The following is a 17,638-nucleotide window of genomic DNA, read 5'->3' on the forward strand; positions in this document are numbered from 1 at the left end:
CAAAAACAGTCATTTAAAAAAAAAAAACACAAAAAATGGTGCCAGACAGACTAGTGGACATATGAAACACACCATAAGTAAGCCATCAGTTTAAGAATATGCTGGGCCCTTCTGGAAAAATCCTTAGGCAGTATGTCACTCACCATACAATCAAGCCTCTGCTTAAAATCAAGTTACAATTACTCTAATTATGGGCCGACATTTCATTGGTTTCACAACTGGTACCTAATCAAACAGTTCTGTAGACCACTCACCACAAGGTAACTTAATTAACTTCCATGCCAAAGGTTTTTTTGGTTTTTGTTGTTGTTGTTTCTTAAGTTTTCTTTGGGCAACCGATTTCCCAGTTCAGGCGTCAGAAATCTTACTATAAAAATTACTACATGAACTAAATCAAAATCAAATCCAAATGCTTTCATCCATTACAAAACAATATTCTTCTTTCATAAACACTTTATTTAAATATTTCCCAGCAACAACAGGCTTGTGTGGACAAACCAGGAAGTGAAACCAAGTATGATCACATTGTGAAAGCCGAGTAAAATGAAAGAATACATTAGAATTAGCTGAGGCACTATTAAAATTTCATTTGAAAGTCCATTCCTTTGGAAACTTCAATTTAATTAAAGCAGCAATAAGAAGAATTTCAAAAGCATAAGTCTTCATTTTGTTGTTTGGCAATTTCCCCAATATTCTATGCAAATATCTTGTCCTGCAGCCAGGCTGGATCATCTGAAATGTGAGCACTCGCCCAGCCCGCCTGGTGAGTGGAGAACACAGTTAAGCTAGCATTTTCCACGCCACTAAATCTATTCTGAAACAAAACAATCACAAATCCTTAATGACTTGCTTTGGAGAAATACACAATTTACTTCTAAGGTAACAAGCAAATCCCACCTCTCCTAATTGTTTTGCTGTAGTTCCTATCATTCCCTTATCCTCCACAAATTGTGAATTCCCTGAAAACAGGAACTGTATTTTGCTGTTTGATTAGTTTGTTTTTCAACTGAGTACTAAGACTTGGTGATCCAGGCATAGTAAGAGTTACAACGATAGTGTTATCCAATAAGAGTTGTCAGTTTAGATTTTCCTTCAAAGGTGGACACTAAGCAGAATCGTAAACTCCTGCACTCCACTTCCATGCCTCTTGTGCCTAGGAAATTGCCTGTGGGAGAGGGGCTAGAAAATACTGATGCAAAAATGAGTTATTTGCTGATTGTTATTCCTTATGCTTATTAATTTAAATATGATTTAAATAACTTTACTATTATAATGCAAATTTTATGGACGTTTCTTAGTAATTGAAATAAATAAGGTAGTTCCCGGAAGTACCTATGGCTTTATCAAGTGTTTAGGCACCCCCGTCACTGCACAAACACGTTGCAAATGTGACTATCAGCGCTACTCTGCAGACAAAACAGACACACACTCCTGCTACATGTGACAATGAGATTTAGGGGTGCCTGGGTGGCTCCATGGTTTAGTGCCTGCCTTCGGCCCAGGGCGTGATCCTGTAGACCTGGGATCGAGTCCCACATCGGGCTCCCTGCATGGAGCCTGCTTCTCCCTCTGCCTGTGTCTCTGCCTCTCTCTCTCTCTCTCTCTCTGTGTCTCTCATGAATAAATAAATAAATATCTTTAAAAAAAAAAATTTAAAGGGAAAGAGAAATGTGAATAATTACGAGGAGTGATAGACAAATCCACTGACATACGTATGCATATAAACATACTGTGTGTTCACATGGATATGTAACAGTGGGAAAAGTATGTGGGTAAGTGAATTCAACAAACAGTAGAAAGCTTATTCTGTGCAAGAATGGTTACTCTTAAGAAAATGAGGCAACTCTATTGTTGAGGTATAAAAAGGTTGCAGAGACTGCCTAGGAGTTGAATCCTAAGCTTACCCATGGACCCATGAAAGAAGTCAATACTGAGGCAAGCCTGTTCCCTAGATGGGCTCTTTCTCTCTTAGCACCTTTTCTTCCTGTTACTCTCTCACTCTCTGTATCAAATACTATCCTTTCCTATAGTGCCTGAAACTTTACACTTTTATACATCGGATTCTCTTGATAGGGGAAAACTTATTAAATGTTTGCTATGGTGTGGGATGAATAAGACAAGAAGGAATAATAATCAGCAAATGAGAATTCATTTTATTTTTATATTTCGTCTTATGTCTACCCTTAAAACACACATAAAAGTTAGGAAGATAGGAAATACACAGCAAGTGATTAGGCAACGGGAAAATATATTATCAACATCAAAATATATTACAAACAGTATATGGTTGAAACAACGAGATACATAGCATGACACTTTAAAGTTTATGGAGCATTCTTCCCCATAAGTCATTGAAATCATTTGCTTGACTTTATGATAAGGATACCAGTTCAGAGAGGAAAAACCAAGCTGCCTAAGCCACGTTTTGTGAACAAAATCTTGATCCCATAACTGACATCAACCATCATGTTCTTCCCACCATCCAAAGCTGTCCAGGCAAAAGAGGCCTGGAGTTAAGAGCCATAGGCAGCAGGTCCTACTGAGGACAGAATAGTCGCTGTCAGAGGGTAATGATTTCACAAATACATGACATAGTGAGGACATCTAGGATTAAGATTCCAGAATGAATGGGATGCCTGGGTGGCTCAGTGGTTGAGCGTCTGATGCCTTTGGCTCAGGGCATGATCCCGGTCTGAGGATCGAGTCCCGCATCAGGCTCCCTGCCTATGTCTCTGCCTCTGTGTATCTCTCATGAATAAATAAATAAAAACTTAAAAAAAAGAAAAAAAGATTCCAGAATGAAGAGTATAGCTTGACTTGACTCACAAAAGAGAACCATGAGAGATTCTAAAACAGAATGCAAGTGATGTTTCAGGAAGACTAACCAGAGGGGGAGTGGGCACAGGAGATACAGGCAGCAAGAAAAGAGAGCAAGACAGAATAAAGACCAGGGGACCAGGTAGGATCCTACTGTAGTAATTCAATAACTAGCAAAGATGCGAATAGGGGAGGGTCAGTGAAAATGACCAGGGATGAAGGAATTTAAGTACTATTATGAGGGAAAATCTGACAAATACTGGCTGCTGGGAGAGATGGAGAAAGGAAAGAGGAATCAACCGGGGCTGGTAAAGGACCTTATCATAAAGTGCTAGTTAAAGACCATGAGCAAGTCTGTGAATTTTGCTCTTTCACTTTAAATCAAAGATAATTTATTAACCTAATTAAGGTTTCGTATAAGGGGTCTGGTATAGTTAAGTTTCGACTGAGTACAGCTCTCAAGAGTGAAGCCAGTAGGAAAGCTGAGAAGGGTGAAACAAAAGGACATTTAGAGTTAGATCATAAAGAAACATGGGCACCAAGTCATGGACTCAGTGAGGGGTTTTATGCAAGGGGGTGATGTCATCTGGTCAGTGTCAAATTTTAAGTGTAGAAATTTAGAATTTGCTGCTTTGGTGGTAGCATGGAGGATTCATTAGAAGGGGAAAATGTACAATGCAGGTAGGGAACCAGATCAATAGTCCAAGGGGTAAAACAAGGAAGATGGTTTAAACAAAGATGTGGCTAGATGGGAGGAGAAGAGGGGATAAAGGCAAACACTTTTAACTCCCTCAAGCAGGTACTCTCCTAAATAGCTTATGGACATAGATTCTTGGATTACTCAGGTATTGATCAAGAGGACTTGGTGGCAGACTAGATGTTCCAGATGCTCAGGGCTCAAGGACAAGTGACCACCCTAGTCCGGGCCAATGGTCAATGGTTAAAAATTGGTGGAGGGTGATGAGTGTGGTTTTTAAAATATTGAGTTTGCAATATCTGTGGGCCATAGAGATGGTGAGGTCTAGTAGGCTGCTGGAAATACAAACTGAAGCCCCCCAGGGAGAGGAGGACATATAAATGAATTTTTAGCACATTTTTGGTACTGACTCTGGCCAATACTGGGTTTATAACCTTGGTAACTTGGAAAAAAAATCATTTAAGATAAAAAAACTTAATGTAATCTGGGTCCATCTCCCATAAAAAATTCATTTGTACCCTCCTTTCTAAATATTTCCATTTAAAGATGAGACTAATTTTTAATGAAGGCAATCAACTTGACTAATATATAAAGTCTGTGTTTTGTAATACACATACACACATATACACACACACACCCCAGCCTCTTTGCTTTGAATGGCTTCTACTTGTCTGTTCATTTGGAGGTAAACAGGATTGGAAGTAATCAAAGACACCTGACAGAAATCACCATTGCCTTCCTGATCATGAACTGCCAACTCTCTCACAAAATATGTAAGGGCATGTATTTCATTTTACTTCAGTTTAAAAAAAAAAAAAGTACTTCAACCTTCATTTGTGCTCTAAACTTGCTAATTATAAAAACAGTGAATATATTTGGCTTATCAGCAGAATTAATAGAAACATGAAGGAATTCCAGATGTGTGTTTTGTATCTTTAGAACTATCAATCTTCGTTAGCTTTGATAGAGTTGGAAAATGTATCCTTGGGGAATCTAATTCTGGAGAATATTTCCTGTTGTTTTCCTCTAATTTATCTCTGTTTAATGTACTATATAATTATTTAGTCTATTGTCTAGATCTACCCACTAGGCAGTAAGCTCCAAGAACACAGGGCTTTTACCTGTGGGGTGCACTGTGGTACGCCCAACGCATAGCCCAGATAATACGGGCTCAAAAAAATATTGTATATGAATCAATTATGGTCCTGTGATTCTTACGCTTCAAGAATTTAACATGTGTTTTTCATTAGCACTCGTCTCAATCTGCACTCTTAACTCTTGAACCATGATTTCAATTTGTAGACTGTGAAGAAATTCTTTCAGGACTTACACTGTGGTGGGACCCCACAGGACACTAAAGGTTAGAGGTGCAAAGGAGTTTTAACATGGGGAAAACTGCAGCTGGGTCTCAAAACCTTCCAGGTTCTCCCATTGATTCCTCTGTCTGGCCTCTGTCTTAGGAGGATGAGTTATGGTTCTTGTTCTACGCATGCTACTCTCACTTCTGGTTTCCTGATCTCACTTTCTGTTTCAGTCTAGGCTTCCTTTTAGTCTGACCCAGGATACCTGAGTTTGACATCTGTTGTTTTCATTGTTTGACACTTTGATTTTTTTTTTTCCCCTGTGGTTAAACCTAATGAACAGTCTAAGTGTATTTCTACACGGACCGGAGACTCACATAACTTAAAATTACAGAACAATACTCTAGACTACTTTCTCTTCAAGGTTCTTACAGTCCGTCCCTATCCTAATTATAAAACCTAATAATTTCCTCACCACACCATGTGATGGGATCATCACAGTGACCACTTGCTTTCCCTCACTCACCATCATTTTTTTTCTGGTCAACTGAATTTAGTTACTATGAATTCTGACACAAAGACAAGAAGAAGGTATTACCATAATCTAAGTTCCTATTAAGAATAAAATGAAAAGAACTTTAAACTTAGGGAAGAAGAGATTTAGTCTATGTAATTTACACTACACATTTTCCATTTGATGTCTAGATGTGTATGAGGAAACACACTGTACTTGTGCACCCTTTGTGAAATGCAGTCAGTACACAACCCATGCTATGCTTCTGAAGTCACTGGATTGGGTCTAATTTAATTCATAGGCCAACAATTCTAAACACATCACTTGTACCAGCGAGGCAATGTTTAGAAAGGCTCTTGTCATCTGCACAGAAGACAATTCACTTGACAGCACTCCTTTCTTGAGCAATGACTCAAATCAGCTAGACTGAAAATAAATCTAAAGGGTACACAGCTGTCATGTAGTCTAAAGTAGCCCTCTGAGCAATAACTTGATTCATTTTCATCTATTTGTACAACTGGTTCTGCAAACAGGATTGCATTCCAACAAATGCATTTTTCCCCCACTGTGAAGAGAGAGGTTTTCAGTGTCTTAGGGAGGGTTCTCCTGGATTCCTCTGTCCTCATGGATATGGGTAACTGCACATAGTGATTTCTTGATTTTATTTCATGAAAAGCAGCCATTTAAACTCAGTGATCTATATGAACAGTTACAAATAGGGATCTACATTTAGAAAATAATACTTTATCGGGCAGCCCGGGTGGCTCAGTGTTTTAGCGCCACCTTTGACCCAGGGTGTGATCCTGGAGACCCAGGATTGAGTCAGTCCCACATAGGGCTCCCTGTATGGGGCCTGCTTCTTCTCCCTCTGCCTGTGTCTCTACCTCTCTTTCTCTCTCTCTCTGTGTCCCTCATGAGTAAATAAATTTTTAAAAAATGCTTAAAAAAAAAAAAGAAAATACTTTATCAATGGAATGTTGGCATCAAAGTTTGGGGGACCGACAGGTACCAGATTATCTGTTGGGTATAGGCAACTTATTTATTTTCACTGTAGCATTCCTTAATTATTGCTTTAAACTTTTTTATTATGGAAAATTTTAAACATACATATAAGTAAAAAAAAAGGGCATAATGAAGCCCATGCGCCCATCACTCTGATACAACAATCAAAATACCCACTCCCACTGGATTACTTGAAATAAATTCTAGATATCATATTCTATCTGTCTTGTTTCAGAATATATCTCTAAAAGGTAAAGAGTCGGGATCCCTGGGTGGCGCAGCGGTTTGGCACCTGCCTTTGGCCCAGGGCGCGATCCTGGAGACCCTGGATCGACTCCCACGTCGGGCTCCCTGCATGGAGCCTGCTTCTCCCTCTGCCTGTGTCTCTGCCTCTCTCTCAATCTCTCTGTGAGTGTGACTATCATAGATAAATAAAAATTTATTAAATAAATAAATAAATAAATAAATAAATAAATAAATAAATAAATAAATAAATAAATAAAAGGTAAAGAGTCTTTAAAACCTGAATATAACCTAGATATTCAATAGATCAATTGAACAGTAGATATTCAATAAATCAGTTCCCGGCAGGGGAAGAAAAGGACCTGATTTGTAGTCTTTGTCAATTTGCATGGCCTAACTATTCTCACCAGAGTCAATTTCAAGCTACTAACATGATGGCACTGAATGCAGGGTTGAGAACAAAGATACAGATGCTATTATATAGGACTTGAGCTCTGCAGATACATGAGACATAAGTAATCTTAGGAGCATGGATAATAGCAAAGTATAGTAAAATGTTTAGGAAGTGATGAGCTTTGAGTATCATTTATTTTTATATCTCAAGTTTATATAATTTAATTGCTTAATGGCTGTATTTAACACGTGGCTTGCAAAGTTCCTGAAAACACAACAATCAGCTCTTGTCCACTCTAGCATGCCACTGAATCCCATCCAAATAATCATTCCTTAATATTACCAACTCTCCAAATTTCTGACATGTCTTTCCTCCTTTTCCCTAGCAGTAGAGAAACATTTTAAATGGGAAAAAAGAAGGAGCTCTGCTTCAGAAAGCTACAGTAAAGCATCAGGCTTTCTTTTTTCCTTTTTTTAAAACGTTTTTTAAATTTATTTATTCATGAGAGACGCACAGACAGAGACAAAGGCAGAGACACAGGCAGAGGGAGAAGCAGGCTCCATGCAGGGAGCCCGATGTGGGACTCGATCCCCGGTCTCCAGGATCAAGCCCTGGGCTGAAGGCAGCGCTAAACCGCTGAGCCACCCGGGCTGCCCCACATCAAGGCTTTCTAAATGGTTCAGAGCCACCACGTATAACTCAGTCTTCTGTTAAAATCGGTCTTCAGGAGATTAGAATCCACCACGCACACAAATCTTCATATCACTGGAGAATCATAGTGATGATTATATTTCCATTTAACTGCCCACTCTTAGACCCACAAGAGAGGAGGTCTGGAAAGGGGTAGCAGAAGGGAAAATAAGTCCCTTCCAGATAGACAACCTTCAGTTAATGAAATATTCTGCTAGGAAGATTCGCAAAATGTGAGATACTCTTCTGTGCCTAAGATGTCCCACCACGGAAACTCGGGTGCCTTCCAGAACTGAATATGCTAGATGAGATGTCGTAGGGCCTACTAAGACATAAGTGGGTTGCGGCCATCCTTTCATCCTTGATGAAGATGGCAGATTGCACTGAAAGTCCACCTTGACCTTGCAGTAAGTAAGACTCAAGTCCAGTCAGTGAAGTCTAGTGTTTATTAGCACTCACCCAGACTCTACAGTGTATAGTCATGAACGCCCTCTCCCACCAAATCTGATCTCCAACTGCCTTTCCAACATCATTTCCCACTATGCCTTTGAATAAACCCTTCATTCCAGGTAGGCCAACCTGGTACCTTTCTGTACCATTTTTATATTTTAACCTTTTTACCAGGAAGATAATTCCTAATATATACAAAACTATAAATAATAGTATAAGGAAACCCCAATATCTCCTTCATCCAGCTTCAACAGTTACCAACTCCCATCACATGCTCAGGATTATTTTGAGCCACCCTGGATATATCATTTCATCCACATTTATTTCAGCATCACATGTATTCTTTCCTGCAAAGCTCTGCTTTGATATTTTCTCTCCCTACCCACCCCCATCTTTCCAAATTCTATGTCATTCTGCAAAGCTCAGCTCAGGTCTCACCTCCTACGTCATTTCCACTGAACTTGTCACTTAGTCATGTCACATTGGGACGTCTCTCTTATTGCTTTTTTGTTGTTCCTTACCTCTTAAATTGTTCACTAACAATGTCCCTAGCCTGGAAAGCATCTCTCACTACACATATAGAGCAATAACAAATGCTTAGAAGGGAAAGAACTTAAGAATACTACTTTGGTTTTATGAAGTGCGTTAAATTCAATTGACTTTAAACCTAATTTAAATACAATTTTACACAGTATATTGACCAGACTCCTTATATGAGAAATGTCTCATGGCACAGACCAGGGTTCAATGGCCCAGTATGACAGGCAGAAATAACACTGGACTGGAGTTAAAAGGCCTGGATTCTTGTTCCCACCCTTCTGTTTGTGTGTTATTTTGGGTCTGAGTAATTTCTCAGAGCCCACCCATAAAATAGGAATTAACTGCAGCCATGCTCCCTCTTTGCCTCACTGGACTATCAGAATCAAACTCAATTACACATGTAAAAATAGCTTTGTAATTGTTAGGGCATGTTGTTGATAGACATCGTTACCTATAAATGCAGAAATGCTTGGCTGTATGATTTGACAAGTAAAACTATCGCCTTAGAATCTGAATGTAGGAGGAAAATTTAAGCTCTCAACAGAGAAAATGGGAATATGATAGATAGTATAGAGATCAGGTGGGATTCAGAACCCACAAAATTAACCCTATGAGCAATATAAGAGCATATCTTTCTGAGATTTCAAAAGCCACGACCTTGCAATTCAGACTAACTGAAGAAGCCCTAAAAAGAAATTGCATAGAAAGCAAAATATTTACAAAGAATCATGTTACGTGAAATAATTAAATGGAAAGGCAAAATTCATCATCTGATTCCCTCCGAACAAAACTGCAGAATTATCTAACAAAGCTGTTGTAATTCCAAGTTTATGCTCTCTGAGGGCATTTTTAAAGCCGTTGGCCCCTCACTGCAGTCTGCTTTGCCAAAGGATAATCATTAATATCAAACTGCAACCATAACATATCACACCAAACACTACTTAAATTACAATGGAATTGAGGTCTCTCCTTCTCCCAGCAGAAAAGAGGATAGATGATTTTATCAGGAAAACACTGTTCTACATACCACACTACAAGCTGCACCAGTGTCCGGAGAGAGATGTTCAGCCTAAGCCATCCTTTAGAATATTCATATTATAAGTTTTCTTGCAAGAAAATGAAAATTACAAGAGTTGGAGAAAAGCCTTACATTTTATAAAACTCTAAATAATCTTGGCCAACATAGAAAAAAAAAAAGAGTTTTTCAACTTTGGACATTAATGCAATTTAGCAATAGTCGGTGAAAACAACAGCTGCTATACCTGGTAAATCCAAATAAAATTATTAGGTTAAAACCACAGAAATACGCAGAGGATATTTCAAAATTCCCAGCACACTGACAACAAAGCAGTAGAGCAGAATCTCATTAGGAAAGGAAACATTTTGTTTAAGAAGTTTTTTTGTAAGACTTCACCATGTGCCACATCTCTGAGGACTTCCCTGGAGAGGAAAAACACAAGAATCAAAAGGGTAAACTAGAGAACAAGAATTTCCTTCCTCTCCTTCCTCTCCCCCTGCACACACCAGGTAACCCCTGTGTATCCTTACATCTTGCTCTCCATAAACACACGCTCACAGAGATTTTTCAAATCATGGTTATCATGGTTTGTCTATCAAAAATGAGATGATTAGAATAAACCTTCTCTCATATAGACTCTTTAAAATAAGGAAACTACCAGTCTCTGATTCTGTTACCTTCATGTCCAACGGGAGGAAAAAAAAAAAAAAAAAACACAGAGGAATTCTAGAATTTCTAACAAATAAAAATAATTTTTATAACACCTCAACTTGTGTGACTGAGTACTGTACCCATGATGGTCAATTTGCATGAAAGATTTTCCAAGGTTAAAGCCTACCTATCCCCAAATATCCATTAAAAACATGAAACTATTGTTTTTTGGGGTTTCAGTTTTCTTTTTTACTTGTCTCTCTGCTGAGTAATTCAAAATCGAATTTTGGACAACTTGAGGATTGAAAAAGTTCCAGGCTATAACAAAAACTCAAGAGACTTTTCTGATCTGGGGCTGGGACAGCTCTAATTTCTCCTTAATTTGTCTATAGTGTGTCTATTTGATCAATAACTATGCAAGCCTAATTTGTCAACATTAAGCAATTTGACTGTACTTTAAAAATGACCAGGGAAAAAGTCCATTTAAGCCTAGTTAACTGAAATGACAAATTACAAACTATCCAAAGAATCAAGTAGAACTTGCCCTACGAGTTCCTTCCAGGTAAATAAGACAAAACAAGCTCCGTGTGGGAATGCTTAGGCCCCAGCTGATGTGAGGCTGAAGTAGCTGATTATGAGAATCACAGCAGTTCATTATGAGAATCACAGAAGCTGGTGCTCATCACAAGGTAACCATACCTTAAATATTCTTCTAAACCCTTTATGTCAGTTAACTTATTTAATGCTTCCAACAACTCCAGGAGGGTCATCATTACAGATGAAGCAACTGAAGCAATTGTGTGATTTACCTAAGCCTGAACAACTAGTAAACTCGTAATAGTAGAACTAGCACGAATGGGAATAATTCCTTTTTTTTTTTTTAAAGATTTTATTTATTTATTCATGAGAGACACAGAGAGGGAGAGGCAGAGACACAGGCAGAAGGAGAAGTAGGCTCCACGCAGGGAGCCTGAGGTGGGACTCGATCCCAGGATCCCAGGATCATGACGTGAGCCGAAGGCAGATGCCCAACCGCTGAGCCACCCAGGCGCCCCAGGAATGATCTCCCAAGAGATATCTGAGAAGAATAAAGAGTAGCTTATCTCCATGGAACCAACAAAAGATGAAATGTGCATTTCTCCATGCCCTCCTTCATTCAGTAAAAAGTGCAGCAGAAGTCTGAGCAAGGTGACTGAGCAGAGTGAACTGAATCCTGCCTACCAACTACCTTAACTTTAGCCAAGCTACGCAATCTATCAGGACGCCAGCTTTTTAATCAAAGAAACAGAAATAATACTAGCTAGCCTGCTTTCTACCTTCCCATTGATGATACCATCAAAAGCAACGGAAACTCCCTTCGCCTAGGAGGGATCAGAGAACAGTCACCCACAAAGGAGTAAACTCTCCACAAATACAAGCTCTGTTCTCTTCTGGCTATAAAATATAGCCAATCTGCCCACAGTTTTCAGGCCTTCTGGAAGACAAGGAGCTGTCCTGCATGGAGTGATTACCTGGTGTCAGCAGACCTCTCCTGTGCACAGAGTCATTATTCTTCCCACAGAACAAATATTACTTCTCCTAACAAGTCTCTTCTCATTTCCAGTCACAGGATATCCATGCTAAGAAGCCGTCTTAGTCCATTCAGGCTGCTATAACAAACTACCATAGATGGGGATGCTTCATCAACAAACATTAATTTCTCATACTTTCAGAGGCCGCAAAGTCCAATATCAAGATGCCAGAAGATTTGGTGTCTGGTAAGAACTCACTTCTTGGTTCATAGACGAATCTCTTCTCTACTATGTTCTCACATAGGAGGAGGGGCAAGGCAGCTCTCTGGATTCTCTTTTATAAGAGCTCCACCCTCATGGCTTCATCAATTCCCAAAGTCTCCACTTCCTAATATCCTCACCTTGGAGGTTAGGTTTCAACATATGAATTAAGGGAGGGAGGCAAGCAGTCTATAGCGGAAGCTATGATTTTTAAAGTTGTGCCAATATATGTTCAATAATACTCTGAAATTTGAGGCTTTTGGGGAACCCAATAAGTAATCAGGAGAGTATTCTATTCCTTCTATGAAAAACAATTGAAAAGTTAGGAGTAACACAGACCAGTAAAACTTTGGTGAGCATAGTTTGTATTAAGTAATTGCCATAGGATCCTTGTGATGAAAGGAAATGGGACAACTTAATCTTATGACTTCTTTCTCAAATTTCTTTCATATTAGTCTCCTCTTTTCCAACCCCACTGCTCTACTTGGTCTCCCAAGATAATCTCTTTTATCTCCAACACTCTCCAACACATCCTCTATACCTTCATTATGTCCCCAAACAAATCTGATGTCACCTTTGGTTTTAAAACCTTCCTTTTTTTTTTAAGATTTTATTTATTTATTCATAGACACAGAGAGAGATTTTATTTATTTATTCATAGACACAGACAGAGAGAGAAGCAGGCTCCACGCAGGGAGCCCGATGTGGGACTCGATCCCGGGTCTCCAGGATCACACCCCAGGCTGCAGGTGGCGCCAAACTGCGGCGCCAAACTGCTGCGCCACCGGGGCTGCCGTGGTTTTAAAACCTTCCTTGTGGCTCCTCCTGATTAACCTGTGTGCTGCTTATATGGTTAAAAATGCATTTCCAAATGCCCAAAGAATAATATGGTCAAGAAATGGACAGAAGACATGAATAGACTTTTCTTCAAAGAAGACAAACAGCCAACAGACATATGGAAAAATGCTCAACATTACTTAGCATCAGGGTAAACCACAATGAGATATCACCTCACGCCAGTCAGAATGGTTAAAATTAACAAGCCAGGAAATGATGATTGTTGGGGAGGATGTAGAGAAAGGAGAATTCTCTTACACTGCTGGTGAAAATGCAAACTGGTGCAGCCACTCTGGAAAACAGTGTGGAGGTTCCTCAAAAAGTTAAAAATAGAGACATCCTATGACCTAGCAATCACACTACTAGGTATTTATCCCAAAGATACAAATGTAGTGATCTCAAAGGGCACCTGCTCCCCTATGTTTATAGCAGCAATGTCCACAAAAGCCAAACTATGGAAAGAGCCCAGATGGCCACTGACAGACGAATAGATAAAGAAGATGTGGTATATACATACAATGGAATACTACTCAGTCATCAAAAAAGAGAAAAGAAATCTTGCCATTTGCAAAGATGTAGGTGGAACTAGAGGGTATTATGCTAAGTCAACCAGGGAAAGAAAATCATCATATGATTTCACTCCCATGTGGAATTTAAGAAACAAAATAGAGGAGCATAGGGGAAGGGAGGGAAAAATAAAATCAGACAAAATCAGAGAGGAGACAAACCATAAGAGACTCTTAACCGTAGGAACAAACTGTGGGTTGCTGGAGGCGAGGGAGGTAGGGGGGTGGGATAACTGGGTGATGGGCATTAAGGATGGCATGTGATGCAATGAGCACTGGGTATGGGTTTGTGTGTGTGTGTGTGTGTTTCAGATTTTATTTATTTATTCATGAGAAAGACACTGGGAGAGGAGGCAGAAACACAGGCAGAGAGAGAAGCAGGCTCCCTGTGGGGAACCTGATACAGGACTCGATCCCAGGACCCCAGATCATACCCTGAGCTCAAGGCAGACACTAAACCACTGAGCCACTGAGCCACCCTGGTTCCCCCAGCACTGGGTGTTACATACAACTGATGAATCACTGAACTCTACCTTTGAAGCTAATAATACACTATATGCTAATTAACTGAATTAAAATGAAATAAAATAAATGCATCTCCAAGCCCACTCCAGGTGGAGGCTAAGCCAGCGTCAGCACCGTGTCTCCCAACTCCCACTCCAGGGATGTCTTCATTCATTCCACAAAGGGGGAAAGCTGCCTTTGTAGAGAGGGGTACACTGTGTAAGTATATAAGAAAGTCATAGAGTATGGGGTTAACCTAAGCATATTTTCACACCAGTGTGTAAGCCATAACAGCAGATAACAAACAGGCAAAATACAGGTTTATCGGGTAAAAAGAAAGGAACCACATGGCCAAAGAAATAATAAGTTACAGCTAGAAGGAACTTCAGGCTCTCATGCTATAGTGCAATGGGGACATGGAACATTCAACTTCCTTAGCTCCAAAACTTTGTTCATACGCAAGGACTTTATATCTAAAACACTATGCTAAATTATTTTACCCTGTACATGCTCTTTAAGAGTCCCTCCAATGCCTGAGTGACTCAATCAGTTAAGTGTCCAACTTCAGCTCAGATCATCATCTCAGGGTCCTAGGATCAAGCCCTGTGTCCGCTCAGCAGGGAGCCTGTTTATGCTCTCCCTCAGCTCCTCTCCTGTCCGGGTTCTCTCTCTAATAAATAAAATCTTAAAAAAAAAAGGTTCTCTCTCCCTTGCCCTCTGCCTCTCCTTCCACCCTCACTTGCATACAGGCACTCTCTCTCTCTCTCAAAAAAAAAAAAAAAATAATAATATAATAAATAATTGTCTGGAAGTTGGAGTAACTGGAACACTGTATTTAATCTTTGGGTAATTTAGAAGCACTCAAGAATATGATTCGTGAAGATAGAATATATGAAAAACAAGGCATGTGGAAGGTTAAAAAATACCTACGGGAGGGCACCAGGCTGGCACAGTCAGTAGGGCACATGCCTCTTGATCTCAGCGATGTAACTTCAAGCCCCACATTAGGTGTAAAGACTGCTTTATAAAATGTAAAAAAATACCTATCGGCACCTTCTACCAGATGTTATGGAAGACACCAATTCCTACCATATCTAGGAAACATTTCATTGTAATCCTAAGCAAGCATACAATAAGCACACATTAGTAATTTAACCACTTAAATTCAATGAATGGGAGCTAACACTACAAGCTGTTAGTCATCAAGATTTTTTAAAAAAAGAATTTAAGTACCTTGAAAGGAAGAAAAACCTAAACTAGCATATCTGCTCTATTGAAAGATTCAGTCAAATAATGCAAAATCAAGCAATAGGATTAGGAACAAGTAAACCTTAAAACCAGTCCAAGATTCCCGCTCACGGAATATGCTTTGGCAGGAATATTGGTCTTTTGTGGTGGGTTGACTCCGAGGCACTAATTTCTGTACTATATCCTCTCTGCAGGCTCCCATTTCTCTTCCTTCACCTTCATAACTCATGGGTAGAGAAAGGTCTGGTGAAGTGCAGAACAATGGGAATAGTGAAGCCAAAATCAGCTTGTAACCCCAGGTACTCCCCCAAGTTGGGCTGGTCCAGTTCTGCCACCAATAAAGATCAAGCCATGCCTGAAAAACCTAGATCCCTTTTTAGCACTGTAAACCATGTAGGAGATGCGCATTACATCTGCTTTGTTCTCTATTTCTATGGTGCCCATCACCATAGTAACAAGGCACACAGATGGAAAAGTAGGCTAGAAATACCCAAAAATGGGGGTGGGGATGGGGAATATGGGGGAAAGGGCCTTTCACTGATTAAGAGAGAAAAGGCTAAAGTTTCTTCTATCAGAGCTGTCAGTACACTAATGGGCAAGCTACTGAAAAAGTGGGTTTTGTCTTTAAGTAGGCCACAGTAGGAAGCAGCCTAAAAGTTCAATATCATTATTTACAGAAGGTAGACTTGCTAGATTTCTGAGGTTTTAAAGCCAAATATATTTTGTTAGAAAATCTTGTATGCAAATAGAAATTTTTACAACAGCTTGCAATTTGGGAAATCAGGTACTCATCTCACAGTATGGATGATTACTATTACGATTTTTTGGTTACTTTGTAATACTGAAAGTTGAGACATATGTTAAGAAAGTGTGGCTGAGAATATAAGTTGATACAATGGATATTTTTCTGAAAGTGACACATTCATCTTCCAAGTTTTTGTATAAAATGTCCCAAAAGGAAATCACTGTGTAGTGAGTGGGGGGTGACTGTTGTTTCATCTTAGGGAGGCACTGCCCCTGTTGAAACTGGGACAAGGCCATTCCCATGTGCAGCCCCTCTGCTCTCCCTAGGTTCAGAGATCTTCAAAGGCACGATCAGGCCCTCTATGCTCTTTAAAGTCATGATGGGCCCAAGTTTCATCTGTAAGAAATCTTCCCAAGATCTTTTTCTTCTCTTTCCTTTTTGCTGCCAGCCGTGTCTTCCTTTCTAGAGTATTTGGAATACCTGCGATTTATTAACATTATTACTTGTCAGGAAATAGGGAAAGGATCCTTACTAGCTACATAAATTACTTGTTTTACTACCATAGGCTTTTTACGACACAGGTTTTACTCTATGTAAATAAAAATGATGTATATACAAAAAAAAAAAAGCAGGAGATGCTTCATAGACTACAGTTGTTTGAGTTTTTTTTAAACATATTTAAAAATTTTTTTAATTTATTTATTTATGAGAGACACAGAGAGAGAGGCAGACAGAGACACAGGCAGAGGGAGGAGAAGCAGGCTCCATGCAGGGAGCCCAATATGGGACTCGATCCAGGGACTCCGGGATCATGCCCTAGGCCAAAGGCAGATGGCTCAACTGCTGAGCCACCCAGGCATCCCTGTTTGAGAGAGTTTAACACTCTAGCAACTGGGATGCCTGGGTGGCTCAAGTCAATTAAGTGTCCGATTCTTGATTTCAGCTCAGGTCATGATCTCAGGGTCATGAGATACAGCCCCATGTTTGGCTCAGCACTGGGCATGGATTCTCTCTCCCTCAGCATCTTCCTCTCCCCCCTTCCCTCTCTCAAAAACAAAACAAAACAAAACCACTCTAGAAACTTACAGATTTTAGCGGAAAAAGCAACAGACAACTTTGTGGGAATCTTTACACAGCCACTAACTAGTTATGACTCTGCGGACAATTTTTACTTTGCCTTTCTCAACCTTAATGTCTTATTAGTAAAAAGAAAGGACTGAATTAGACCAGGGATGCGAACGTGAGGGGATCTAAGGTTGATCTCAAGGCATGTTAAAATGCTATGCATATGAGTGTATGCGTATTATCCTGAGAAACTCTCAAGGATATCTATGACATAAAGTTAAAAATCAACAGATACTCTGTAAGGTCTCTTCCACATGACACTAGAATACCATGACTTGAATCAACTTACCCAAATAAGGCCAAGGCTTTGAACTCAGATTCAGGTGAGCATAATACTCAGGTCCTTTCAAGTCCCCACCTCAGGGATGCTGTCCCTGACCACCTATCTAAACCCCACACCAACCACCTTCTAGCCCTTTATACTGCTTTATTTTTCTTCATAGCATATAGCACATGACATTTTATCTTGCACTTATTATCTATATTCCCCTCCTCTAGGATGTATGCTCCATGCAAAAGGGTTT

The 17,638-nt window shown here is 39.7% G+C and overlaps 1 protein-coding gene and 1 long non-coding RNA gene across 16 annotated transcripts in view; one reads left to right on the forward strand and one right to left on the reverse strand.

Annotated features, from left to right (window-relative positions):
- LRRC8B (leucine rich repeat containing 8 VRAC subunit B) overlaps window positions 1-17,638 on the reverse strand; it is a 79,412-nt gene that overhangs the window by 49,537 nt on the left and 12,237 nt on the right. The window lies entirely within an intron of this gene.
- On the forward strand, window positions 1,643-14,693 carry LOC125755324 (uncharacterized). The gene is made up of 2 exons (XR_007411528.1): window positions 1,643-2,959; window positions 4,200-14,693. It is a non-coding gene; the product is annotated as an uncharacterized LOC125755324 (long non-coding RNA).

This window comes from Canis lupus, chromosome 6, assembly GCF_003254725.2.
Source record: "Canis lupus dingo isolate Sandy chromosome 6, ASM325472v2, whole genome shotgun sequence".
In the NCBI taxonomy this organism is placed as follows: Eukaryota; Metazoa; Chordata; class Mammalia; order Carnivora; family Canidae; genus Canis; species Canis lupus.